Source organism: Gekko japonicus, unplaced genomic scaffold (assembly GCF_001447785.1).
Source record: "Gekko japonicus isolate JY-2015 unplaced genomic scaffold, Gekko_japonicus_V1.1 scaffold931, whole genome shotgun sequence".
NCBI lineage: Eukaryota > Metazoa > Chordata > Lepidosauria > Squamata > Gekkonidae > Gekko > Gekko japonicus.
In genome coordinates this window covers 474,856-502,510 of record NW_015167566.1, presented here as the reverse complement: position 1 = coordinate 502,510, position 27,655 = coordinate 474,856, and the positions used below count along the sequence as shown (strand labels likewise).

The 27,655-nt window shown below is 46.2% G+C and overlaps 1 protein-coding gene across 1 annotated transcript in view; it reads right to left on the bottom strand.

Moving 5' to 3' along the window:
* The window catches only part of ATP8A2 (ATPase, aminophospholipid transporter, class I, type 8A, member 2), a 224,812-nt gene that overhangs the window by 196,274 nt on the left and 883 nt on the right, over nucleotides 1-27,655 (bottom strand). The gene's annotated exons all lie outside the window — the stretch shown is intronic.

Genomic DNA, 27,655 nt, shown 5'->3' with positions numbered 1-27,655 from the left:
GCACTTTGAATACTGAAAGCGCTATATGAACGGTAAGACCAGAGGTCATTTCGGGGGGGAACGCGGGGGAACACAGTTCCCCCGGGTGAGGTGCAGGGGGCGGGGCACATGACAAAGCCCCGCCCCCCTGCTTCCGGCCGCCCCGCTTCCAGCCCTCATTCAGCCAGGAGGAGGCAGGAGAAGAGGGAGGGTAAGTTGCTTCCTCCCCGCCTCTCCCCACCCCTGCCTGCCTGGGGCTAGGGAGGGCCTTGGCGGGGCTTCCTCGCACTCCCGCTGGCCTTGCAGGTCCACCACCGGGCCCCTGATGTCAGGGGGTGTGGCATATGCTAATGAGTTGTGCTAATGAGTTCCCCTAGCTCTTTTTCTACGAAATGACCCCTGGGTAAGACAACTATCATCATTTTCCTTGCTACAAGGCCATCTCCACCACCAATGCCAGCCTGCCAGGCTCCTTCAGTACTTTTAATTGTATTTTCATTAAGCTGTGGGAACAGGGCTGGCAGAAGGAAAGGGCAAGGTGCTCCCAATGTTCCACAGAAGAAATTTATTTATTTATTTTATTCCATTTATATCCCACTCTCCCCGAAACCGGCTCAGAGTGGGTGACAACAGTTTATAAAACATACATTTTAAACACTTTCCAACACTACACAAGACAATCACATCCAGTAAATACGGTAACATCACTAAAACAGCTACTATACAGTTTTAAGGTGGTGTAAAAACTCCTATGGAGTGCAGTGTGCAGGCATCTGATAGGAGGGGAAAGGGGGAGGAAACGGGGAGAGAGTGGGGAAGGAGGGAGAGGCTAAAACTAGATTAAGCCTATTGACAAGGAGCCCATCTGTGCCCTTAACCATAGGCCTGGAGGAACAACTCTGTTTTGCAGGCTCTGTGGAATTGTGCCTGCCTGTCATGATCAGTGTAGGACTGGGATGATACCGGCCTCCATTGCAAATCTCCTCCACTGCTTTAGCAAAATTCCTAAGGGAAACATCTCAATTTTATTACGAATTCACAATTCTGCCGTGAGTTCTCCCAGACACCACTACCAAGGCACGCATGAAGCGTGCGGGCTCTGATGGTTAATTATTTACATTGCACACCCGCTCAATCTGGCCTTAACTAAGATCGGACATTACCAGACACGTTCACAGCGTAACAAACAAACCAGCTGACAAGAGGAGACACATCAGACAGCAATTAGGAGGGATAATTTTCTTGCAGACACACACATACCACTAAGATCACACAGGATAACAGCTGGCCTACTTTGTGATAAGGCACATCATGATTTTGGGAATACTCTTGGGGGCGGGTCTGCTCAGCTGAGCCCTACCATCCATAAAGAAGATGCACTCTTTGCCGCTGGGAAAAAAAGGCTGCCACAACAACCCTATGGGCTGATTGGGCAGAACACACGAATTTGCCTTACAACATCACAGCATTAGTCTATCAACATCAGTATTCTCTCTTCTGATTGGCAGCAGCTCTCCAGAGTCTCATATCAGCTACTACCTGGAGACACTAGGGACTGAACAGGGGGGTATTCTGCATGCCAACCAGATGTTCTGCCACTGAGCTACCGCCCCTCCCCTGGTCAATATAACTCTTGGACAAAATAATTCAAAGAACATCCTATACAACATAAATGGCAGAAGAGCCCACAGACTGTCCACTGTGAGCCTGCGTATGATCTCAGATCTTCCCAGAGTTTCTTGTTAGACTCTTCCCTTGAAATTATTTGCTCAGCCATAATTTGGGCTTATTTTTCCTCAGCAGGGGTTCTAACCAGTGTTCCCTCTAAGCTGAGTTAGTGTGAGCTAGCCCACTGGTTTTTAGCCTCCAACTCACACGTTTTTGTCTTAGCTCAGGAAGGACGGCTCTAGAGCAAGCTGATTTGTGCAGTAGCCAAATCGCTTGCTCGCAACTTTAATGCCGGTAGCTCACAAAGGAGAACTTTTGCTCACAAGACTCCGCAGCTTAGAGGGAACATTGGTTCTAACTGGGATTGCCAACTTCCAGGTGGGGTCTGGAGATCTCCTGGAATTACAACTGATTTCCAGACTGCAGAGATCAGTTCCCCTGGAGAAAACTGCTGCTTTGGAGGGCAGACTGTGTGACATTACACCCTGCTGAGGCCCCCCCACTACCCAAACTGTGCCTTCCCTAGTCTCCACCCCCAGATCCCCAACATTTCCCAATCTGGAGTTGGGAACCCTCATTTCAACCCTTTAGGACACTCTCCCTGAGGCTCCGAGGAATGCCCCCACAATGACCTCTGTTTTTACCAACGGTATAAGGCTACACTGTTCAGATGGACCTTCGGCAGCGACTGTGTGAAGTTTTAGACTACAGAAGGTGTCAGGGTGATGTACTGACTGACGTTATTGGTTTGTGGAATTGGATTGGTAATGGCTTTAACCATACTGCTTGCCAGCTTGGTTCGGCCATCATGTTTGTATATGTACATAAATAAAATTAGCCTGCTCTCTTGCACTAGGGATGTGCATTCATTGCTTAACTAACAAAAAAAATGTCCCATTCATGATTGTAACTGCCCTACTAGCAATATGTTGTTGATATCCCTTGTTCTGAAGGTACTTATCTGAGTTTGGGCTCCACTTGCAGCTGCTGGATGACCTTGGGCAAGCCATAGTTCTGTCAGAGCTGTTCTTTCAAGGACAGTTCTGGAAAGAGCTCTCTCAGCCCCACTACCTCATAAGGTGTCTGTTGTGGGGAGGGGAAGAGGAAGGAGTTTGTAAGCCGCTCTGAGACTCTGAGTGAAGGGTGGGGTATAAATCCAGTCTCTTCTTCATATTTCCAATCAACTGAATAAGGCAGGTCTCTCAATAAAACAGAAATTTCTTTGGGTCCCCCCCCCCAATAACATTTATATCAGCCATTACCAGATAGTAGAGGGCTTTCTTGCCTATAGATGGTTCGTGTCCTCCTACCCTGTACTTCCTCTGCTGAGCTAAAACAGAAATTTCTTTGCCCCCCCCCCACATTTAGATCAGCCATTACCAGATAGGCAGGGCTATTTTGGGGCAGGAACGGAGTTCCGGCTGGCTCCTGAGTTGGCCACACCCAACAGCAAGAACTCATTAGGATTGGCTACATTAGGGGGGTGTGGCCTAACATGCAAAGGAGTTCCTGCTACAAAAAAAGCCCTGGGTTTTGACAACAAACAAGGTAAACAGAATAAGAAGCAAAAGGTGGGTGTGGCTGTATGACCACACTTCTGGTAAAATGGGGGTGTGGCCTAATGGGCTAATGAGCTGTGCTGTCAGGGGTGTGGCCCAATATGCTAATGGATTTCTGCTGTTGGGTGTGGCCTATTATGCTAATGAGTTCCTGCTGGGCTTTTTCTACAAAAAGAGCCCTGCAGATAGGAGTTAGCTTTCTTGCCTGTAGATGGTCTGTGTCCTCCTACCCTGTACCTCCTCTGCTGAGCTAGTTTTGTTCCCAAAGGGACTATGCATCTTTCTTTCTGTTTCTTCACAAACCGTGTGTCTACTCTGACTGACCTGAGTATGAAAGTCTGTGAGAGAGTCTGAAAGACTGGCTGTTTTGACAAACATGTGAGAGTGTTGCTATTTAGCTGATACGTGAGGCTTTCCCCTATTCCCTTTAGCACTGATTTCTAGTATACATCTGTCTGCCACACTAACTACCAAATGTTTTCCTGTGCCCTCTTCATAACTCTGCCAGCCTCTTTGGGGTACAACTGAAATGCAAGCCCCTGGGTCTGGTGTATGATGACCCATGTCTTCAGGGGCTGTCGGCAATCTTCCTTGACCTGTCTGCTATCTGCCTGAAATTTGCCAGGAAGTCAGTTGGATAATGGCTACAATTTCTGGAAACCCTGCTCCAACTGGATGTAAACCAATAAAATTTTGGGGGCAAATGTGTTTCATTGCGTTTCTGCAAAACTTCCTGCTAGGAAAGGGGCTCAATCCTTGAGAATCTCGCCCAACTTGACTGGAAAGCAAAGAAGTTGCCCCCTAATGTGATGTGTAATGTTGGGAGGAAATAAAAAACAATGTAGGAACGCAAACGGAGCTGCCTTGCAAGAACTGATGCAGGATGGCTTTTGGGGGGGATGAGGATAAACTTTCCAATAGTCCACCTTTCTGTGATTCAAATACAGAATTATTCTGCTTGTTTTAAATGATATTTAGCAACTGACCTTGGGAGCTGTGATACCAATTGAAGAAATCCTTGAGTGATGGTTATGGGTATGTTTGATAAGTTGGAAGTCATTAAAGAAACGTAACGGTGAGCTTTTGGGATTGCAACACTGAGGAAGTGATTGCCAGCCCGTTATATATTCTGATGTTAACCACATGAATGCAGTTGTACTTTGTATCTTTTGTAGTTCTGTTGCCATGTTCTGAGGGCCTGAGCACACATTAGACTCTTTCTGGGTCTGGCCCGAGTCCTGTCAAGCCAGGCATGAAATGGGAGTTCTGTACTGAACCTTAATTTTCAGCCACATAGGAGGATCCAGTTTGGATCAGAACCACGGCATTTGGGTTGGGGAGGCTTAAGCCTTCTTTCCTGACCTAAAATACCCCCAGAAGCTGTTTAAGGCCCCTTGCCTCACAGACCAAGAAAACAGGAGTTATCTACCAGTTGAATTTACCATTTTTCAAAAGGTTTTGTGGGCAATAATCTATAGACTTTATAAAATGTTTTGAAGCTGATGAGTATCAGTGACTATAACATTCATTTATCATACTGGCAGATAAAACCCTTTTTTCCTTCCTCAAATTTCCTTTATCCCTGTGTGTATTTTTTTTTATTACTATTAACCAAGTTGCTGCCAAATTTGACTTGCTCTGGTGGCTGAAGAAAAATCTACTTGACGGTTTTACACACACACACACACACACACAAATACATAAAATATGCTTTCCACAATTATCTCCACAGGCTGCCACAATTCTTCTAAGGCTTTATTTAGAAACAAAATTTGTAACCTTGTAAGCACCCCAGGGAAATGGGGCATAATAAAAATGAATACTTTACTTGGGGGATAAATTTGTGTTAAAGATTTATTTATTTTTGGCCCCCCAAAGGGGATTTTTTATTTTTTTGCATTTTCTACACACTACAATTATGGGATGGGGGAAGGAATACTAATACCCTAACACTATAACTATGGGTGATGGGTAAAGGAGATCTAATGCATATAACTACTTGAAAGGGGAAGGAATACTACCATTCTAATCTATTTGATCTACTGGATTTGGGGAAAGGGAGAAGTCTAATACATATCACGATCTGAGTAGTTGAAAAAATAATGCTTTTTAACCTAATATTACATTTTTATCAAGATTTGGTTCAATTATGATAGTACACATTTAATAGCTTAACACAATTACTGCCTTTAGTACTATTGTCTTAGTTCTAGAGTCTTTTCTTCTTGCGTTTCTTCGTTTTCTGGAGTTTAGGGGTAGCCGTTCCGTTCTCCGATTCAGATTATTCTGATGACGTGGAATTTTGGCTTGTTGAATCCTGTGAGTAGGATTCTTCTTCTTCCTCTTCTTCCTCCCCATCCAGTTTTAAATTCTTTTCCTTCTGCTTCTTTTTTGTGTTGAACATTTGATCCATAAATTTTTCCGCTTTTGGAACAGAGTCAATTTTATACTTTTTGTCCTGGTAATTGAAGCTCAGCCCTTCCCGGAATAGCCATCTATATGGTATTCCCTTTTTTTGCAGAGTGAGAGTAAGCATCCTGTAGAGTTTCCTCTAAGCCACATCCATCTCTTTTATTAAATCTTCTTGTTTATAATCTATTAATGGGGCAAAGGCAACCGCCAAAAGTTCTTTTGAATCCTCGTTCTTCTCTTCGGGGATCCCATGGAAACATAGAACTTACATGGATCTTTCCAACTGGAGCTGTATTAGTTGTGTTTTATCAGAGGATCTTTCCTTCTCTGCTTCGTCCACTCTTTTGTTAATGCTCTCAGTCTGTTTTTCCATCTTTTTTCAACGTTTTCTCAGTTGCTGAGGTTCTTTTATCCATTTGATTCAGTTGTTTTTGGACACTGTCCAGCTTAGTGTTGAGGTTAGTCATCTGATCCATTAGGGGGCGCAGTGCATTTGCTAACAGTGAAGTCTGTAATTACTTCCTGGTTATTTCTGGTCACCAGTTTTTTCTCCAGCACCCTCCGTCCTCTCCCAGCCATAATATCAACAAGAAGTAACTTTTCCAAAACAAGACAAAAGTTATGCGATTTAGTCCCGCTTTGTATACTTTAGCAGTTTTTGCATTTGCTTCTTATGTGTTTATTTTAGCTCAAAGTCTTTTTATTTCAGATTTAAAACTGTTTTTAAAGTTTACTCAAAAGAGGGGGAGTGCATAAATTCCAGCGCTTCAAACTTAGGCGCTTCCAATTACTACCAAGGTTCAGTTCGCTTTTTTCACCTGAGCTTTGCTTAACTCACAGTTTGGCGCCTTGGAGATCTTTTGGAAGCATTTAAAAAGTTTGATCATGATCGCTTGCTCCGGCAGTCGTCTCTGGGTGCCATACTGACTCTGCGGCAACGGTACCTTTTGGGGAAGAAGGTGAGCCTCAATTCCTTGGCAGTCGCCTTGGAAGAGGCTTTCCTCAGCTTCCCAGGCTGGGGGGCTCCTACAGAGACCCTGGGGAGGGGCAGGACGAACTCAGACCCCTCCCATCAGGCGGGTCTTGGCGCATCTCCATCAGAGCGAGATAGGACGCGTCGGAGCGGCGAAATGCTTAAACCGGAGGTCCCAATTTGTGTTAAAGATTGATCTGTGTGGATTTCTTTAGAAGGAGACTTTGTGGTTAATCACTTTCTTCTAAGGGTTCTACACAATATTATATAAACAGTCAAACACAGTGGCAAACCCAAATCCTTATTTGTTCTCAAAGAGAGGCTCTCATAAAAATGGTGGTAACTTTATAGGCCAGTTATTCATTCCCTCTCAGTGCAAACCTTCTGTATTACATTTTACAAGTTAAAACAGCAGAATGCATCTTGATGAGGTTTGGAGATTATCTGGCAGTTCATCAGACTTGATTTAAAGGTTCTACAGAGCTCGCAGTAGGAACACATACCCAACATTATTGTTTCCAGATGAATTAATTCAAAACAGCTACTGTTGGGTTGTGGGAACAGCAGACACAATGTGGGATACTTTAGCACTTAAATATCTATTTACAAAACAAATAATTAAAACCTCTGGAAGATCCAGGCAAATGTAAGCCTTGTACAATCAATTACAAAAATACTTGTTTCCATTTCCCTCAGTCTCTAGCTCCTCCTGTGTCCTTTAGATGAAAAGCGGACACTAGTTAACTTTTGAAAGCAGTGTGTATATTTTGAATTATATTCATTTAAAATGGAAAGCTACTTAAAGCCAATGGTGGCAAAGAAGCATTTTGCCATAAAGCAATAGAACTGAGCAGTGTTGCATAGAATGTCAAACTAAGGCCTGAGATACCCAGGTTCAAATCCTCCCTCAGCGCACAAAAGCTTGGTGGGTGACCTTGTGCCAATCTCTTGCTATCAGCCGTGCCTCCTTCACGGGGTTTTATGGTTTAAAAAGATTTATTTATAATAGTAATACCCTGATTTTCTACTATTTGCATGTATACACACACAACACAGAGATACTGGGAATAAGGTTTCCCTTGCTCGAAAGCCAGTCGAATCCGACTCTAGGGAGCGGTGTTCATCTCCTTTTCCAAGCTGAAGAGCCAGCGCTGTCCGAAGACTTTTTCCATGGTCATGTGACCAGCATGACTAAATGCAGAGGCGCACAGAATGCTGTTACCTTCCCACTGAAGTGGTACCTATTTATCTACTTGCAATTTCTTGCTTTCGAACTGCTAGGTTGGCAGGAGCTGGGGCTAGAGACGGGAGCTCACTCCATCATGATATACTATACTCCGTCATAATAGATGTCACTCCGTCACATTTACTGGGCATACACGGGCCGAAAAAGCCTTAGAAGAAGATAATGACAAGACAAATCAGATAATGACAAGACGGTGGTCAATGACAGCATTAATTAAAACCCTAATGTACCACTAAACACCCTTCCAAAATATGAGAAATGCCTACTAGAAATTTACACCAATTTCCTCACATATCCTTCATTAAGCATGAGATGAATTTTGACTTCTATACCACAGAAGGCTTTAGTTCCATTTAGACAAGTACTGTTTCCAACAATGACGTATACAGCTGTTCGCAAAAAGAAATCTGGGCAGAAAAAATGTTTCAGCCACTTGTCTTTTATTAAGGGGCTGGTTTCAATCCAGCATGATCTTAGCGCATGCTCTAGAAGTTACGTGCCATTTTTGCAGCCCTGCATGGTGCAGAGAGAAACCACATTTTAAAACTCCCCTGCGTGCAGAAAATAATTTGTGGTTCTGCAGGAACAGGCCGAGTGCAGATGTAAACAAAAGCAGTAAAGTTGGCTGTTATGCACACATCTCTGGTTCACAGCCATTATCCATTAGGCGGCTATTGGGCTCTTCCCTTTCGAATCTAAAATTATTTGTCTTCCCATGAAGGCATCACACCAAAAACTAAGTTAGGATAGCACCTCTTAGTCAGTTAGTCAATTGGATTAATTGACCAAACAAACCCCTACGCTTTTATCAATCAAAATTAATCAGCCGGTTGTCATGCTAAGAGCTGCATGTTAGGACTGCACCATTAGGTGGATTAATTGACAAAACATCTTGTGATCAATTAAAAATTAATCAGTGATTTAATACTTGACATTCATATACAATGTATGCATATAACTCTGCACAGATGGCAAAGGAGATACTGGTATGGAAGTCCCCTTGGTCGTGGAGAGCTCTGACACAGATGTCCAATCTGGAGAAGGACTGGATCTCTCTTTCTACCCATCTGTCCCCTTGGATCCTACCTATTCCTCCAGTTACCATACCTGATTTTCATATCTTATCCTCACAATAAGATTGTGAACTTACTGATAAATTCTCTTTTTAATTATGATTTGTCCAACAAAATTACAGTCTTTAAGTCTCCCATGCCTCCCATTCTGTGCAAAGGCAACAAGGCATCCTCTCTGGCTTGCAAGGCGTTTTCCTCCCAGTTGGCTCAAATCCCTTCCTTGCTTATGTTCCTTGTCTCCATTTTTCCTCCACCACTTTCTTCTCTTCTCACTCTCAACTTGCCTTTTGCTCTCCTGCTCTCTCCTCTGGCAAATGAGCCGTAATCGGTTTTTGTTCCTGAGGACATGCCATGCCAACTACTCTGTTCTATTCTAATCCTGCCTGCACGGCCTATAATTATCTCCTACATTCAGAATTTGGCCCGTGATCCTTTAATTGGCTTTTTAAAAACTCTCTGATCCCTTAGTAGCTTCCTCTGTGCCAAGCAATTTTCCCCTTTAGGTGCTAGACAATCCTGCTCTTTTAATCCATATAGTCACAGGGGTTCCTCCCCCCCCCCTTTTGTTCTTTTTCTCTGCCTCATTGAATAACCAGGGAGAGAAACTGCTAACAGACTCACTGCCAGTTGTCCCAAAGGTGGATGTTGTCCCCTCACTCCCTGTCTCAGTCATGTGAAGCGCTGGCTAAAATATCCAAGGCAATCATTTCAGAGTGGTGTCTTGAACTGGAAATGTTTTTCCAGACCTTGTTCAGTAATACACTTTCTTACCCCATTGTGTTTCTCTTGGATCTCCTGTTTGGGGGCACATAACTCTGCTACAAAAGAGACACATGGTGAAAGCCTAATCAGTCTTCTTAATGTAGATTCATGCAGTTAAAAGAAAATTAATCTAAGCTTGTGTGTGTGTGTGTGTATTTTAACTTTTGCAAAATAACATCATCCTTCTAGGCTCATGTGCCACTAATCTGTGGCGGATGCTGTTCCACAGTGCCATCCTAAGGAGAGCTGGTGGTGGTGGTGGAAAGTGAAATCATGCTGCAGCCAAATTATGGCGGCCTTGTACGATATTCAAGGCAAGAGATGTTCAGAGGTGGTTTGCCACTGCCTGCCTCTGTAGCAACCCTGGACTTCCTTGGTGGTCTCCCACCCAAGTAGGAACCACAGGCAACCCTGATTAGCTTCCAAGATCTGAAGAGATCGGGCTGGCCTGGGCCATCCAACTCAGGGCTGAGGAGAGTTACACTCTTCTAAGTGTAATCAATGGGCTTAGAAGGGTGAACCTTTCCTTATCTGGCTGGCAGTCAACATGTCCTGGTAAAGTGTCTAGGAGTAATCGAGTAGCCTTGTCTGCTTTTTGTAATGTAAATCAGAGCTTTGATGGTGGCCTCCACCCTCTGGGTATGTAAGAACCTAAGAACATAAGAGAAGCCAATGTTGGATCAGGCCAATGGCCCATCCAGTCCAACACTCTGTCACACAGTGGCCAAAAATACCAGGTGCAATCAGGAGGTCCACCAGTGGGGCCAGGACACTAGGAGCCCTCACACTATTGGCCCCCCACAAGCACCAAGAATACAGAGCATCACTTGCCCCGGAGTCCCTATCTATACCTTGTGGTTAATAGCCACCAATGGACCTCTGCTCCATATGCTTATATAATTCCCTCTTGAAGCCGTCCATGCTTGTAGCTGCCACCACCTCCTGTGGCAATGAATTCCATGTGTTAGTATTTCCTTTTATCTGTTCTAACCCGACCGCTCAGCAATTTCACTGAGTGCCCACGAGTTCTTGTATTGTAAGAAAGGGAGAAAAGTACCTCTTTCTCTACCTGCTCTATCCCATGCATAATCTTATAAACCTCAATCATGTCAGCCGTCGTTTCTCCAAGCTAAAGAGCCCCAAGCGCTTTAACTTCCTCCTTTGAATGGCATTCGGCTGAAGGAGGTTTAAGATAATAAGGTGTCACTTGGTTTTCTTGTGATTTGATAGCTTTCTGTAAACTTGTGTATAAAGCACAGGATAAATTGACATTGATTAAACAATTCTATATACAAATAAATATGTAAGGTGGTGTAGAATAATGAACAACTAAAGTAAGGAGAGAAACTCTGATATAGTATAATAGGGGAGTAATCCCCAACACAGTGTGCATGGGCACAAATGGTGCCCATCCAGAAGAAGAAGAAGAGATTGGATTTATACTCCACCCTTCACTACCCGAAGGAGACTCAGAGTGGTTTACAATCTCCCTTCCCTTCCCCTCCCCACAACAGACACTCTGTGAGGTAGGTGGGGGCTGAGAGAGCTCTTTCAAGGACTGCTCTTGAGAGAACAGCTCTGAAAGAACTTGTGACTGACCCAAGTTCACACCAGCAGCTGCATTTGGAGGAGTGGGGAATCATATCCAGTTCTCCCAGATTAGAGTCTACACTCCTAACCACAAACTGGCTCTCAAGGGGTTTTCTGGCACTCATGTGGTTCTTCCCCAAAGCATGCCAGGCCTGGCACTCCTCTATCTCACTGAGTCAGTGTTTCAGAAGGACTCAGGAGCCATCTCACCTTTGTGTCTGCAGGGAGGACGTATTCAGAAACAGCTGCATATTCCATAGAAGGATGTTTGGCTTGCAAACTCCCTAAATTTTGTGACTGGTCTCAATGCCCCATGGCAACCACTGTGCAGTGGCACCCACTCCCTGCTCTCAACTCTCCAGAAGAGCCCACCGGCTCGGTAAAATTGGGGCCCCTGATATATAGTCTATAAATGGGGGAAGACCTCACCTTATATTTTTTTCAACATCTCCATGTTGGGTATTACAAGTTGAAAACACTCAGTATATCTGGGGTTAAATGTTTGTTTATGTTACTCACAGGAAGTCACATGTTTCTCATGTAACCAATGTTCTTTAGCTGTAGAATATCCGGGAATTTTCTCCCTGATCTAGGAATTTGATTGGGACTTAAGTGTCAAGGTGTATTAGCATTTTATGGCTCTCTTCCCGTCTTTGTTTGGTGTTCTGAAGAAGAAGAAGAGTAGCCATAATATCTCTCTTCTAGTTTTGTCTTTGTAGAGTAAGGATGTAGCAGATTTTGCTCTGTTGTTATTTTCATCCCAGTTACCCTTCCCATGCTAGAATTTAGTAAAGATTTTATATTTTAATCACACATGGACTCTGAGTCGGAATTATTTTACTCCGGCACTGCTGGACCATCTTATCTCTGCTAAATACCATTTTTTTCAATATCACCCAACACTCCAGCTGGCAGGAGCTGCCCACCAACATCAAACAACCAAAACCTGGATCCCTCCTGACCAGAAACAGAGGACTCTCAACTAGTGACCCAGTCTTAAGTCCTTTTAGTTTAAAAAAATCTGGTCCTGTTCACACGCGGCGATTTGGTCCGGGAGCGGGCCAGTTCGGGGCCGGATCAAACCGGCGCGATCACACCACCACATCTGGGAAGCGTCCTGCTTTGATCGCCGGCGCTCCCTTGCGCCGGCTCAACCCCGGCCCGGATCCAAACTGCGCATGCCCCGACATGCGCAGTTCGGCTGGCCCCCGGGTTAGGGCGTGTTTTCTCCCCGGCGTTTGATCGCGCCGGGGAGAAAAGGCGGCGCGGCCGGGGGATCCGTGTGATCCCGCCGCGCCGTGTCAACGTTGGCGCGGCTTTTAAAAGCCGCGCCTTTTCCCCTGCCGTGTGGCAGGGGCCTCTGTTTGCCTTCAGAAGCCAAAGTGGGTTAAGCAGCCCACATGAAATGGTACTTAAAGATTTTTAAGAGCCATATTTCCTTGTGCTTTGAGCCACATCTGGCTCTAGAGCGGCAGGAGGCTAACCCTTATCCTGAAGCCATGAAAGAAAAACCCCTACTGGGACTGACTAGTAATATCCTTCCAGATCACCACACAGAGGGCTGGCCTGCATGATGAAATTGACAAGCTGAGAATGTAGGCTGAATCTATGAAGAAACTGAACACACAGGGAAGTGGCCGCAGCCAGCTCACAGCTCAAGGCACATATACTGTGCCACTGGTTGTCATTATTGTGGAAGTCTGACAACTGTAAACATGAGCTAAATTGTGCTGCATGGAGGGCAAGGCCAGCACCGCAGTAGTGCCTGAGGACACACTCACAACCAGGACAGATTTGCCCAGACCACGTTTTCAGAACATCCATTTGTCTGTGTGAATTAGCCCAAGGGTGAAAGCTGCACTGGTTTACTTTTGATAATCCATTAGTGGTGATGCTGGATTACTCTAAACATGAATCCTCAATTTGCGGATATCACAATCTGCAGTCCAAAATGTTAGGAGTCAACAGCAGCCTTCTGCTCAGACAGCACTTTACATAATAGGCCTCCCTTTGTGCAACTTGATACACATACAGGGTAGTAACAAATGCTAAAGGAGTGTTGCTATAACTAGGTACCGTTAGGGCATCATCAGCTTTGAATGACAGGATACATTCACTTGCAATGGTTGCCCAGGTTGGGGTGGGGGAGGCAACCCATAACCCAGTCATTGTTCCCCGGTTCTCATTTCAGGGCTGGCAGTCTGGAGGCACAGTCAAAACAAGGTCTGGCCAGCAGAAAGCCGATTCAAGACAACAAATCTGGGTCTGACAGCAGCTCAGACTTCCCTGCAGAGGCAGGCTGATTAGAGTATGGAAATTTACAAGACCTGGTGAATCTCCACTGCCTCCTCTATGTCACTCCGCAACCGCTTAGTTAGCAAACTGCAGTACCCAGGGGTCGTTTCATAGAAAAAGAGCTAGGGGAACTTATTAGCTTATGCCACACCCCCTGACATCACCGGAAGTGTGTCATAAGGCCACACACCCCACCCCCAACGGTCCCGGCTGCCGCCGCTGGCCTTGCAGCTCCACTGCCGAGCCCCATGAGGGGCCCGGCGGTGGACCTGCAAGGCCGGCGGGAGTGCAAGGAAGCCCCGTGAAGGCCCTCCCTGGCCCCAGGCAGGCAGGGGTGGGGAGAGGCAGGGAGGAAGCAACTTACCCTCCCTCTTCTCCTGCCTCCTCCTGGCTGAATGAGGGCCGGAAGCGGGGCGGCCAGAAGCAGGGGGCGGGGCTTCGTCGTGTGCCCCGCCCCCCGTACCTCACCCCGGGGGAACTGCGATCCCCCCCGAAATGACCTCTGGCAGTACCTTCTCTGGCCAGTTGCACTGGTGGTGCCCAGGCACATGAGATGCCAGCAGCTCCCTCATCCAACATGGTGGTAAATCTTCTCCTTGGTACTAGGCTCTGGCCTGTAGGACTGTGAAGCTCAACCTTCCAAGATTCCATGAACAATCAGCTGAAGTTTTTTACTTGCAGTTACTTTTGGAGTGCAACTACTCTTTGCTTGCAACAGGTCAGGAAAAAGGAGAGATCGTGTTGTCTTTTGAGCTGCAATAAGTGGCCTTCACGAATCTTTCATAAGAACATAAGAGACGCCAGTGTTGGATCAGGCCAAAGGCCCATCCAGTCCAACACTCTGTCACACAGTGGTCAAAAATACCAGGTGCCATCAGGAGGTCCACCAGTGGGGCCAGGGCATTAGAAGCCCTCCCACTGTTGACCCCCCCCCAAGCACCAAGAAGACAGAGCATCACTTGCCCCAGACTGAGAGTTCCTATCTATAGCTTGTGGCTAATAGCCACTGATGGACCTCTGCTTCATATGCTTATCTAATTCCCTTTTGAAGCCATCCATGCTTGTAGCCGACACCACCTCCTGTAGCAGTGAATGCCATGTGTTAATCACTCTTTGGGTGAAGAAGTACTTCCTTTTATCCATTCTAACCCTACAGCTCAGCAACTTCATTGAGTGCCCACGAGTTCTTGTATTGTGAGAAAGGGAGAAAAGTACCTCTTTCTCTACCTGCTCTATCCCATGCATAATCTTTCACTGTTTTAACTAATGCATGATATAGGGGTGTGCAATTCCTCCAGTAAACCATGTGAAAATATTGCGCAAAAAATATTGAAAGACAAAATCAGAAAGCTCTTTTGCTCTCCCGTCTACAAAAGCCTACAAAGGTATCTTGGAAAGGTTACTTTTATATGGCTTTTATATGGCTACACATCCCAGCACTTGCAACCCCCTCCCAAATGCTCTGGAAGGGGGAGGAAATGTTAAGTTACAGAGCAGATGCAAACAGACAGAGAAGAAAGCTTAATATATGTCAACCCAAAGGGCAGGCAAATCCAATACATAGTTGACTACCTGGAACATTCTTGGCACACAGATTGAGCAATGCAGCATGTATAAATATCCGGGTTTAACCTTCTCTGAAACTCTCTCCTGGCACCCCAACCTTACATCATTAAAAGCTCCTACTATGAAGAATTTGGGGGCTCTACTGAAGTTCTACTTTTCTAAGGGAGGAGGCATGGTAGACCCAGTTCTTAAACTGTATCGGAGTAAGATAATTCCAGCCATGCTATATGGAACAGAGATCTGGGCTGCGGAGATATTGTCCTCATTAGAAATAGTACAGAATTATTTTATGAGGCGGATTCTTGCCTTGCCAAGGGAATTACCTCGTTGAATGCCAGAGTCAATGTCAAAGTTCTATCCTATTGGAGAAAATGTTTAGAACAACCCCAGGATTCCCTGGGGGGTTTATGTTTGCACCTGAAAGCCTCCAAGAGATTAGGTGACCAGTCGGCCTCAATTCAATTGAAATTTTCAATTCCTGATGATCTATTAAGGAATAAAACCCAAGCACGGGAACTGAAGGAATGGGTGTTCAAAAAGAATGGCCTTATGGATCAGGATGTGATGACACGTTGTCTTAAGAACATAAGAGACGCCAATGTTCTCATATTTCTCAAAAATAGTCATATTTTATGTTTCTAAAGTAATCTGGATTTCAATCTGGAAAAGAAAAAAGAAGTGCTAATGTAGCAATTTTTTTTCAATTTTTCCGAAAATTTCCATTTTCTCCCAGGAAAAAAATGGAAAAAAACCCGGGTTTTTTTCCGAGCTTCACAATTTCTGGAAATTTTACATCTTTACCTCCAGCACTGGCTCAGTGTGGAAGCCTGCTCAGCATTAACCACCATTAGCATTGGTGCAAGATGTAATCAAAAACATTAGAAGCTGATAAAGGACCAGAGAAAGAATTCAATCTGAAAAGGGCAGGAGAGGAGAAAGGAAACACACGTGGGCTAGTACTGGATACCTAAAGTATGATCCACTAGCATAACTTCTGAAAATATCTACTATGCAGATTTTAATATTGTTTAGTAAGATGTTGGTGGAGTGAGCACAGAACCTCCTCCAAGTCTGAAGACCAGCCATGCTGGGAACAGCAGATGGCAAATGTTTCCCAATCGGTCCTATACCATTCATGTCCAGCATTTACCATTCAGTTCTGGAGATCTAGAAAAGGGATACTGTATGCATGACTTTGATGCAGCAGTGTGCTACCTTCCATAAGAGAGAGATCACAAAAGATTGCAACAGCACTCCTTTATTTCGATCGATATTAACAATGCTAACATTTGACCTCTGTATTTCTGCCAGCCTCCAGCGGTCTTTTTGAAGAAGAAGGGGGGGGGGAAGCACTTTGCAACCGCCCCGTGTGCTATTGACAATGCCTTATTTTTAGGGACCTTAAAAGAGCCAGGAAGGAAAGGAGGAACGTCTTTGCAGTCTGCGGCTTCCACAGAAAAGGGAGGCAGGCTTCTTAGAGAATCGCTTAAATCAGAATCAATCGAAGGCCTCAGCTATGACCAGTTCAAGGCATGGCACTGTGGAGAGAAGAATTTGGCTTCTGCCAGGGGAGGGCTAAGCCAGATTTGAGGGAAGGCCAGTCCGGGGGGGAGGGGGTGTTGCCACCCTGGGGAAAGTAACGTTCTTCCCCACCTCTTCAGCAGCTTATCTGTACGCATATAGAAATTATCAGGAGCTGGCCAGGTTATTTGTTCCTCATCTTCATGTTGAATGTTTGTGCCCATCTCTTACTTCTCTGCTTTCTCCCCCTGGCACAGGAGTCAATGTTCTGGGCAGCCAGTGGGGATCAGATGGCCTTTGGGGTTTGTCCCCGGGAATGCAGTGGCAACCATCTCACCCTGGAGCAGCTAAACCGCCTCTGGGTATCTCCAACAACAGAGCAGGCAGTGGCCCTCTTGCTATACTTAAGGCAGGCAGCCCTGGAATCCTGCCCCCCACCCAGGAGACAGCCTAGCTTGCTGGTACAGGTGGGCCACCCCTAGTCTGAGTGCCAAAAGCAGGACACTTTTCATCTCGGCAGAGAGATACAGCCGCTTCACTGGAGACTGGAGCAATCCAAAGGCACCACAGGCCTGCTTTCCTCCACCTTGACTCTATACTGAAATGGACACGAAATGAAGGTGGAAGGATTATGCCAGGGCAATCTAAATCCTGGAAAAAGAGCAGATCAAAATCACAGATTGAAATCTAGGTTCCCACATCCTAATTTCATGGGTTTCCTGAACATATGTGCCTGTGAATTGCTTGCTGTAAGTATTACCCCCTTTTAAAAGACCCAAATCCAAAACCTCCTTTTGCGCCACGGAATGTATCAAGGGAGACTCTGAGAAATGAAGGTTTTTGGTTTGCTTCTCTTTAGACCAGTGCAAGGACACAAAGCAAGATCCCTTACCTGAAGATCAAGTTCTCAGAACTTTCGGAAACAAGGGCTGTATAGTGTTTCTCCTTGATATGGGAAGTAAAGAGTATCTGATTGTCCGAATATATCTTAGAACATTACAGTCCCCCTTTCTGATTAAATTCTAATTAAACACTCAAGGAAGCTTACAACATTAAAGATCCATAAAACTCGGTTTAAAAAGCAGTTAAAATACCCACCCTGATTTATTTTTATTTACTTGTTGGTATTATTTTACTGTTTGAGTTCGGAGCCACCTCAAGCAGGTTCTGGAGAAACAGCAGGTTGGCATCAGCATACCTTGAGGTGGGGCAGCTGCCAGGGCCCACAGTTGCTGACCCTCACCCACCCGGGCACCTCCCCTGCCACCAGTCTGTGTTCCCTTCCCTGCCCATTCGTTTGCCATCTCCCCACCACCCATGCTCCCAGCTCCCGAGCACTGATGGGGAAGTGCATGCAGGGGGTGCAGAATGGAAGCACTCTTGGCAGCCGCAACAGCGGTACGAGCAGCAGGCACCACCTAGCGCTGCCACGGCAAGGGCATAAATGTAGTGCAGGCTGCTGTGAGCACAAGCCACGGGAGGGCTTGTGAGCAGGGGAAGGATACACAGCCAGGTGGGGTGACAGACAGGTGGGTGGGTGTAAGAGGAAGCGGGGGGGCTGATGGCATTTGGGCTGCCAACCTCAAGGTGGCACCTGGAGGTCTCCTGGGATTCCCGTGGAGAAAACGGCTGCTTTGGAAGGTGGACTCTATGGCAGTAGACCCCACTGAGGTCCCTCCCCTCCCCAAACCCCGCCCTCCCCAGGCTCCACCCCCGGCAGAGGGGGGGGGCCCAAAGCACAATTTGTCCAAGGCTCCAAAACCTGGAACCAGCACTGAGAGACAGCATACAGTTTTTCTAAATAAACAAATTGGCTGTCACATTAAAACATCCCTCTTATTCATCTCTGGTCATTATTTAACACCTAATTGTTAAATCATTAGTAAAGGTAAAGGTAAAGGAGAGCCAGTTTGGTGTAGTGGTTAAGTGCGCGGACTCTAATCGGACTCTAATCTGGGAGAACTGGGTTTGATTCCCCACTCCTCCACTTGCACCTGGCTGGATGACCTTGGGCAAGCCATAACTCTGGCACAGCTGTCCTTGAAAAAGAGCAGTTTGTGTCAGAGTTCTCTCAGCCCCACCCATCTCACAGGGTGTCTGTTGTGGGGAGGGGAAGGGAAAGGAGTTTGTAAGCCACTCTGAGACTCCAAGTGAAGGGCGGGTTATAAATCCAATCTCCTCCTCCTCCTCCTCCTTGCTCAAAAGCCAGTCGAATCCGACTCTAGGGTTCCGGTGCTCATCCCCATTTCAAAGCTGAAGAGTCAGTGCTGTCCGAAGACGTTTCCGTGGTCATGTGGCCGGCATGACTAAACACCAAGGCGCACGGAACGCTGTTACCTTCAGTGGTACCTATTTATCTACTTGCAATTTCTTGCTTTCGAACTGCTAGGTTGGCAGGAGCTGGAACTAGAGACAGGAGCTCACTCCGTCATGCGGCACCTGGGTCTTGAACTGCTGAACTACCGACCTTCCACAGCCTGCAGTTCAGCGTCTTAACCACTTGAGCCACCACAGCTCCTGTACTAAATCATTAGTACTGTTCTGTTAAAATTGTTACTACTGTCTTGCCCAGTAACTACTGGTAATTTCAGAGGGCAGCCCTGTTGGTCTACAGCAGAACAGCTTAGATTCGAGTCCAGCGGAGACCAACAAGATTCCCAGGGTAGAAGCGTTCAAGAGTCCATTGAACACTGAATCTGTGTTGTTGAACTATTGTTTCCTTGATAAATATTCGCACATGTCTACATTTGAAATAATTTCGTAACTAATGAAACTGACAATAATAACACATTTTAAAAGTACTGGAGATAAAATGTAACTTAAAAAAAAAAAACACAGCCTTTTGGAATAAAGATTATTCAGCTGGTGTCGGGTGACCTCTTAAAAAATAACCACTTACAGGGCAGAGCAGAGGGGAGTGTGGGGGTGGTGGGTGGTCACACTTTGCTCAGTACAAATGCAGAGAGCCTACTGGGTCGATTTATAATGCTTGATCTCAAAAATCCCTGCTTTTACGCATTGTACTTTTTTTCTGTTTTTAACTTTCTTCTTTTAACTCAGACAACCAAGCTATGTGTGCTATAGGGTTAGAGATTTTGTAAAGAGTGTAGGAGTGGAAGCGTCAGTACGTTTGATTGTGTTATATTATGTTTTAAACCAGGTTATTCGAAGGGGCACTTTATATAACTGTTGTGTTTTTTAAAAAACAAAATCTGATTCCTTTTTTAAAAAATGTTGCTAAATAAAATATGGTGACTTTTAGAAATGATTGCTTTGTATCTCACCAACTAGAAGATCAATGGGCGGAAGATGTCGATCACGTTTCAGACCACGTGTGATTGCTCCTCAAGGATATCTCACTGGCTCCCCGTGCAGGACTCTTAGTGGCTCTCCAGCTCACTTGGGTCTGCACAAAAGACTCTCCTGTGAACAATTACTGGGACCAACAGCTAAGTAGGCTTTTAACTTCTGGCTTTTATCCTAGCAGCCTGAGAAGGAAAAGTGTGAAGCCCTCATCTAGCCTAAGAAGGCTTCTGCTGCAGGAAGGGGGAGGAGGAGGTGTCTCAGAGCGGCTTACAATACCTTTCCCTTCCCCTCCCCACAACAGACCCCTGTGAGGTAGGTGGGGCTGAGAGAGCTCTTTCCAGAACTGCTCTTTCAAGGACAGCTCTTGTCAGAACTATGGCTTGCCCAAGGTCATCCAGCAGCTGCAAGTGGAGGAGTGGGGAATCCGGTTCTCCCAGAGTCCGCACACTTAACCACTACACCAAACCGGCTTTTCCACTGGAGAAAGGATCTCCTTGGCTGGAGAAATACTCCAGACTTTGCTGAGTGGACTGATAGTATTCAGGCCTCTTTCTTTTACAATAGGAAAGTGTTGCTGAAACAAAGGCTCTGAAAACACACACTGGTTTCTGCAGTTTTCAGCCTAGTCTTGCACAGAATTGGGCATCCAAATATCCATTGGCTTTAACAGACTACGGTGACCTCAACACTGTACAAGACCAGGTAGTTAATCTTAAATGTCTCCAGAAGCAAGCTTTTGATCCATGTAGGGAATCTTTCTGTGCCCGTACACCACTGAAATCCATTTGTTCCCCTACAAAGCCTCCAATAGTGCCCCCCCCCACTAGTACAGTACCAAAGCAATAAACAAATATAGCTATCTAAAGTAAATTCAAGAAGCCAATGGGATGCATCCAACCAGCTTTTCTGCTGGTCACAAAGGAAGGAGTCCTCCTCTTTGACCAGCTATGCTGTGGATCATGGGGCCTGCATATGCAAAAGCCATGTGGAACAGGAGCTGTGGTAAGAAGGGGAACTGAGTGAGGCTGAGCTGTCTAGATACAACCCTTTGCCCTGAGTCTAAACTGAGGCTATCGTACTTTGGTCACATCATGAGAAGACGAGATTCACTGGAAAAGACAATAATGCTAGGAAAAGAAGAAGAATCAACATGAGACAGATTGACTCAGTAAACAAAGCCACAGCCTTCAGCTTGCAAGACCTGAGCAAAGCTGTTATTGATAGGATGTTTTGAAGGTCATTCATAAGTCAGAAGCAACTGGACAGCACATAACACATGCACAACCTTTGCCCTCCCAAAGATTTACAACAGGTAATACTTGACACAGAAAGTGAATCAAACCAGTATAATGAAATCTAAGCCTAAATCCAAGCTGCAAGATGTGCCCTGCCGTACTAGGCTTGCCAAGTCCCCCCGGGGGGCAGGGAAACCCCCACCCCAGAGGCCCGTTCCCCGCTGCCGGCGGATCAGGCCCCGGGGGAAACCCCACCCCGATGTGCGCATCACCCGGAAGTGACACGACCACGCTGGGCACGCTGGGGGTGGGGCCACAGTCATCCGAGAGAAAACTCTATGGTTTTCTCTCGGATGGTCGTGGCCCCGCCCCCAGCGTGCCCAGCATCGTCACATCACTTCGCAGGATGGCAAAAACCTTGAAATTTCTCATCGATGGTCTCATTTTTGGAAGCCAGCACCGCTATTTTAGGGACCAGACCTGAGAATGGCTGAGAGAGAATTCAAGGTGACACCTTTTGATGAGAATGGGCCGTAACTCAATGTTAGCACATTTGCTTACGTAGAACGTGAACCATGTTCAACCACCAATGTTTCCAGTTAAAGGATCAAACACCCAGGAAGGGAAACACGGCTGAATTTCTGTGTCACAAGATAGCATAAACATCGGGCTACATACAATGGTCAGATTCAGTAAAATGCAGAGTCATACATTCATTCAATTACTTTCAAAGAACTCTAAGTAACAGTTAAGGGAAAGTCTCACGAATTTTTAAAAAAATATACAGTTCCACATATGCATTTCATACATCTAGCCAAAATGTCAGGACTACAGCCAGATTTTAGCAGCTCCCAGAAGTCTTGTTTTTTTGGACATTAACAATATTCAGTAAGGATAAGTCTCGATGCAGATACATTAGCTCACCAAAACAGTGCTGGTGTTTTTCAAATGACTTTGCAGAGGTGATTCCACCCAGCAGATGCCCTCAGCAGACCTTTCTTCACTGAAATATGAGGAAACTATTTTATTGGGGGGGGGGCCTTTTTCCTCTGTGAATTGGAACGAGCCAGAAGGTTGCGCCCCCCTGGGAACCTCCCATCTTCTCTACTGACTCTTGTCTTCAGCAGACACTGTTGTCAACCTCTCTGCCCCATACCAGCCAACTCCCAAAATCTATGCCTGGGGACAAGATGCAAGCTTGACTCTAGAGTTCAACAGCCCCCAGTGAAATCAGAGGTCAGTGGCAGAACACAAAGTTACACATGTACACAGGTCCCACTTTTTTGCCATCAAATTACAGCTGATTTATGTCAGCCCTGTAGGGTTATCAAAGCAAGAAACATTCAGAGGTGGTTTGCCATTGTATGGCTCCACATAGCAAACCTGATATTTCCTTGTTGGTCTCCCATCCAAGTACTGACCAGGGCCGACCCTGCTTAGCTTCCGAAGTCTGAGGAGATCAGGCTAGCCTGGGCCATCCAGGTCAGGACATCCCACCTTTAAAGGTAAAGGTTCCCTTGCCCGAAAGCCAGTCGAGTCCGACTCATCTCCGTTTCAAAGCCGAAGAGCCAGCGCTGTCCAAAGACATTTCCGTGGTCATGTGGCCGGCATGACTAAACACCAAGGCGCACAGAACACTGTTACCTTCCCACCGAAGTGGTACCTATTTATCTACTTGCAATTTCTTGCTTTCGAACTGCTAGGTTGGCAGGAGCTGGAACTAGAGACGAGAGCTCACTCCGTCATGCGGCAACTCGGGTCTTGAACTGCTGAAGTGCCGACCTTCCACAGCCTGCAGTTCAGCGTCTTAACCACTAGAGCCACCGCAGCTCCAATCCCACCTTTAGCCCCTGGTAATTCCCGTTAAAGCCTCCATTCTCAAATCCTGAGCCTTTCGGATAGAGGCAGGCAGCCACTCTGGAAGGTATATTTTGGGTACTGTGAACGGCGGAAGGATACATTTGAGGGGGCTGAGGTACAAAACCTATTTTTTTAAAAAAATAATCATGCACTTCTTCCAAGGGTGATGGATGGAGTTCTTCCCTCACAATAATCGTGGGAGAGAGATTAGTCTGAAGGAGGGTGGCCCGAGGTCCCCCAGGGAAATTCATGGCAGAGCGACAAATTCCATCACACCCTTCCTCCAACTTTATGCCCTCATAACAACCGTATGAGGTCTGAAGAAGAGTGACTGGGCCCAAAGCAACCAGTGAGCTTTATAGAAGATCCCCCTATTTGAACCTTGGTCTATTAGGGCCTAATCCAGCACGTTAACCACAACACAACAATGGCTCTTTCCTTCTCATTAACTAACATGGGACACATTCCGTTGGGATGTTTTACTGCATACGTGTTGTTAAAATGAATGGAAGCCACACAAGGGGAGCCATGTGCTCCTGGCAGCCTCTGTTCTTCCACACTGCTTCCCCTAGAGGAATGTCCCAAAGGACAGTGTCCTAGTCAGGGGCCATTTCAATTTTCTGTATCAGATATCAAAATGCCTTTTGCTGCTCCTACTGTCATGTGCCCTTAACCTCATCAGATCTCAGAAGCTAAACAGAGTTGGCCCTGGTTAATATTTGAATGGGAGACCTCCAAGGAATACCAGGGTTCCTACATAAAGGCAGGCAATGGCAAACCACATCGGAATGTCTCCTGCCTTGAAAACCCTATGGGGTCATCGTAAGTCACTGCGCCTTGACGACAATTTCCACCACCACTGTGATGCATTGAACACTCTTTGAATGGACGGTGTGGTAAGAAATTTTAGAAATATAGAAAGTTTGGGTTTAAAAATGAACCAAATAGTTTGTAAAACCCATATATCTGCCTTTGCTAGCAAACAGGCTTGGCCTTTTTCACTGAACCAGAGATGTAACACATTCCATTCCCAGGAAATCTCCACAGGTGTGAGACTTACAATAACCAGCAATAAACTGCAGCTGGCCAGGAAGGCCATTTGGGCAGTAACAGACCCTAATCCAAAATGCAAACTCCTGAGACACAGGATTTCATATACCCCACTGCCACCTCAGAGATAACTTCAAAGTAATCTCTCTGATAACTTCAAAGAACAGTTTATCCCCAATGGTGGGAACACCAGGAAAACAATAACACTATACTGATCTGGTAAATAAAAGTGTAAACTTTTGTTGTGTGAGACCAAGGAAGCAATTTCCTGCTAGACAATTTCAACTTCTAAATATTAATTTACAACTATAATTTAATTATTGAGGGACCTCTTTGATCATTTGGTATAAATACTGGCCAAATCCAACAGATCTTCGTTGGCTCTGGAAGGATCAGGAGAGGCTTATCCTCCTGAGAATTTGGAGTCAACCCGAGAGGCCTTTCGTTCCCTGCATGCTTTGCTTGCATGTTTATTTTTCTGTGTATTTACTATCAATATTTAGGAAATAGGATTCTACTGTGTTGGCAAGCTGGCATAGCGTCTTGCTGGTCACCTTGCCAGGTAAATCTTTGAATGTTTTTCTTTAATAAAGATAAGTTTTATTTTAAGAAAAGACCTTTGAGTGTCTCTGCCAGCATTTAGTGGTTTCCAAGCTTACAGCTCTGCCTCTGGTGATGAGGCAACACTCAGGGGACACACGAACCAGAGGGGGAGTGTGGGTGGCACGGACAGACGCATTCACAGACACGTGCAGCCACACACACATTTTCTCACAACAGACGGATGTAGAATTTTCCTGCATTCCTTCCCATTCCTGCAGCCCCTTCTGATCCCTGGAAAGATCATTCCCATGGCTGTGGGATTCACACAACAGAAACAGCCATGCAGTTGGGAGAGAGAAAGGGGGCATGCACAACGGGATGAGATTGCTTTTCTGTCTACTTCCTCAAGTGTAATTCTCCTGAGGAAAGGACTCACTTTCACCCCCTAGTCCTTCCACTCTCCAGCCCACCAACCCGCACAGCTGTTCCTCTGCAAGGGCCCAAACTTCTCGGCTATGGGAAAGGGATGTAGGAGGGGAGGGGAATGGAAAGCTACTCAGGCAAACGCCCGTGTGCTTTCCATATACAGAGAGCTGGTCGCTAGAGGGGTGGTGGGCTGTGTGTTCGTGCCAGCCCCTCCCCCAGGCAAGCAGACTCTTCTTATCTCTCATCTGAGACCAGTTCCAGTCCCAGAAAGGCTTGTTTCCTCCCAAGGTGGACTTGAGGCCCAACAACTTCTTATGTGGGAGATCCATACCTGGACCTCCTGATTTTTAAAAAAGTTGAAAAGCAGTTGGAGAGGGAGGGAGTGATGTTAGGGAAAGGGGGTTAATTCCTTCTGTGCCATTCCCGCAATGGAGGTGCACTTAAAAGACGCTGTCAGCTCTGTGTGTGTGCGTAAAGGCAAGAGACAAAACAGAGGTGGTGGTTTGCCATTGCCTTCCTCTGCACAGCGGCCCTAGAATTCCTTGGCAGTCTCTCCCATTCAGATCCTAACCAGGGCCAATCCTGCTTAGCTTCCGAGATCGGACGAGACCGGGCTAGCCTGGGCCATCTACTGTAAGGAAAACCAGCAGGCACAAAATTGATGTCTCCCCAGCACCCCCATGCAGCTAATTCCATGTGGGGTGCTGGTGTGATTTTTGTTGAAGACATGGTCCAGGAAGAAGCTTCAGCCCTCCTTCTCCCCAGTGCTGTAGCTACAATCAAGCCTCCCTCCACAAAGCTGTTTTTAATGACTAATAATTAGTGTTGCCAACCTCCAGGTGGTGCCTTGAGATCTTCCACCATTACAACTGATCTCTGGGCAAAGAGATCTAGGGTGGCCAGGTCCCCTTGTCACTCCAAGGGGGGGGGATCTGGGTGGCATTCTGGGACATCACCCAGAAGTGACATCATCACACTGGGGACATCATGTGGGGGATGCTCTGGTTTAAGGGCAAAACTCTTATGGTAAAACTGGCTTAAAACCACAGAGTTTTCCCCTTAAACCAGAGCGTCCCTGCATGATGTCCCTGGGATGTAGCTGTTTGGAGCTGAGGTTTTCCTCCTGGCCAGCAGCGGGGAGAAGCCCCCCAAACCGGGGGAACCTGGGGACTTGCAAGCCTATAGAGATCAGTTCACCTGGAAAAAATGGCCGCTTTGGAAGGTGGACTCTGCCATGGCCTCATACCCTGGTGAAGTCCCTCCCCTCCCCAAACCCTGCCCTCTACAGGCTCCCCCCCCAAAAAAAAATCTCCAGGTATTTCCTAACACGGAGCTGGCAACCCTACCAATAATGGACTTTTCCCCTTACTTCATTTATCACATTGCCTTTCTCCCCAATGGAGGAAGTGGCTTTACATCCTTCTCACCTCCGTTTTATCCTCACAATAACCCCGTGAGGTAGATTAGATGGAAAGCACGTGACTAGCCCAAGATCACCCAGTGACCTCCCATGGCAGTGCAAGGATTCAAACCTGGGTCTCTGACACTTGAACCTGTACACTGCCCTGGCTCACACTACATAGCTTGGCCCTTAGTAGCTGAGTGAAGGCAACTAGATTTGGCCAAGAGACTAAGACAGGGGTACCAAACATACGGCCCGTGGGCTGGAACCGGCCCTTCCAGGGCTCGTATCTGGCTTACAAACAACTAATTGCCTTTACTGACAGATGACAGAGGCTGTGCATTATGCCCGTGTACACTCTCCCAGTGCTTATGAGTAAGGGGCGGTGGAAGTGGGAGGGTGGGCATCAGGGAGATACTTTAAGGAAATACTGTAAGAGTGTTAATGTTTAAAGTATGTTTGTATTTTGAGTAAAAAAAAATATGGTTAATTAGGTTTATAAAGTTTGTATCCCCAGTACCTGGCATTACATTTTAAGGTACACACAGCCTGACCGGACAAACTGACATTCATGCCAGATCCTTGTAACAAATGAGTTTGACACCTCTGGACTAAGAGGACTGGGGAGACAAAGGCAGGCAGGACTCCTCCTGTCCAAACCACCTTTAAGAGCATTTCACTGAAACCCAAATGTACTTCCATGCTGCAATTGTATACCCATGTGAGGACTGTGATGCGCTCACCCACTGAGCAGATGGCTACATTGATTGAGATCATGGTGAAGCTTAGAAGGTGAACCAAAAAGTCTGAGAAACCCTGCAAACAAGTGGATCTGAGCAGAAGGGCTGGAAGCTGGAACACACATTCCTTTGAAACTCCGGAGAGCTGCTTTGCCAAGAGCAGGCAGGGCAGCAGTCTAGAAACGAAGGGCTGGTTTAGTTCTTGGTGTGCCTGGTGGGCGGGCGGGGGAGGGGGGAAGTTTATTTTTAAGCATCTTGAGAGGCACGGATGCACGCAGCCCAATTTGCAGCCTAATTAAACAACAGGATTCTAAATGCATTTATTTCCAAGTGGGCCCCATTGGTCTCCACAGGACTCCCTTCTTCCGCCTGCTGTAGTTGGATTCCTGTCCATTTCCACGGCCTAATACCCATGGTGCGCGCATCCCAAGTACTCCGTGCACCCGTAG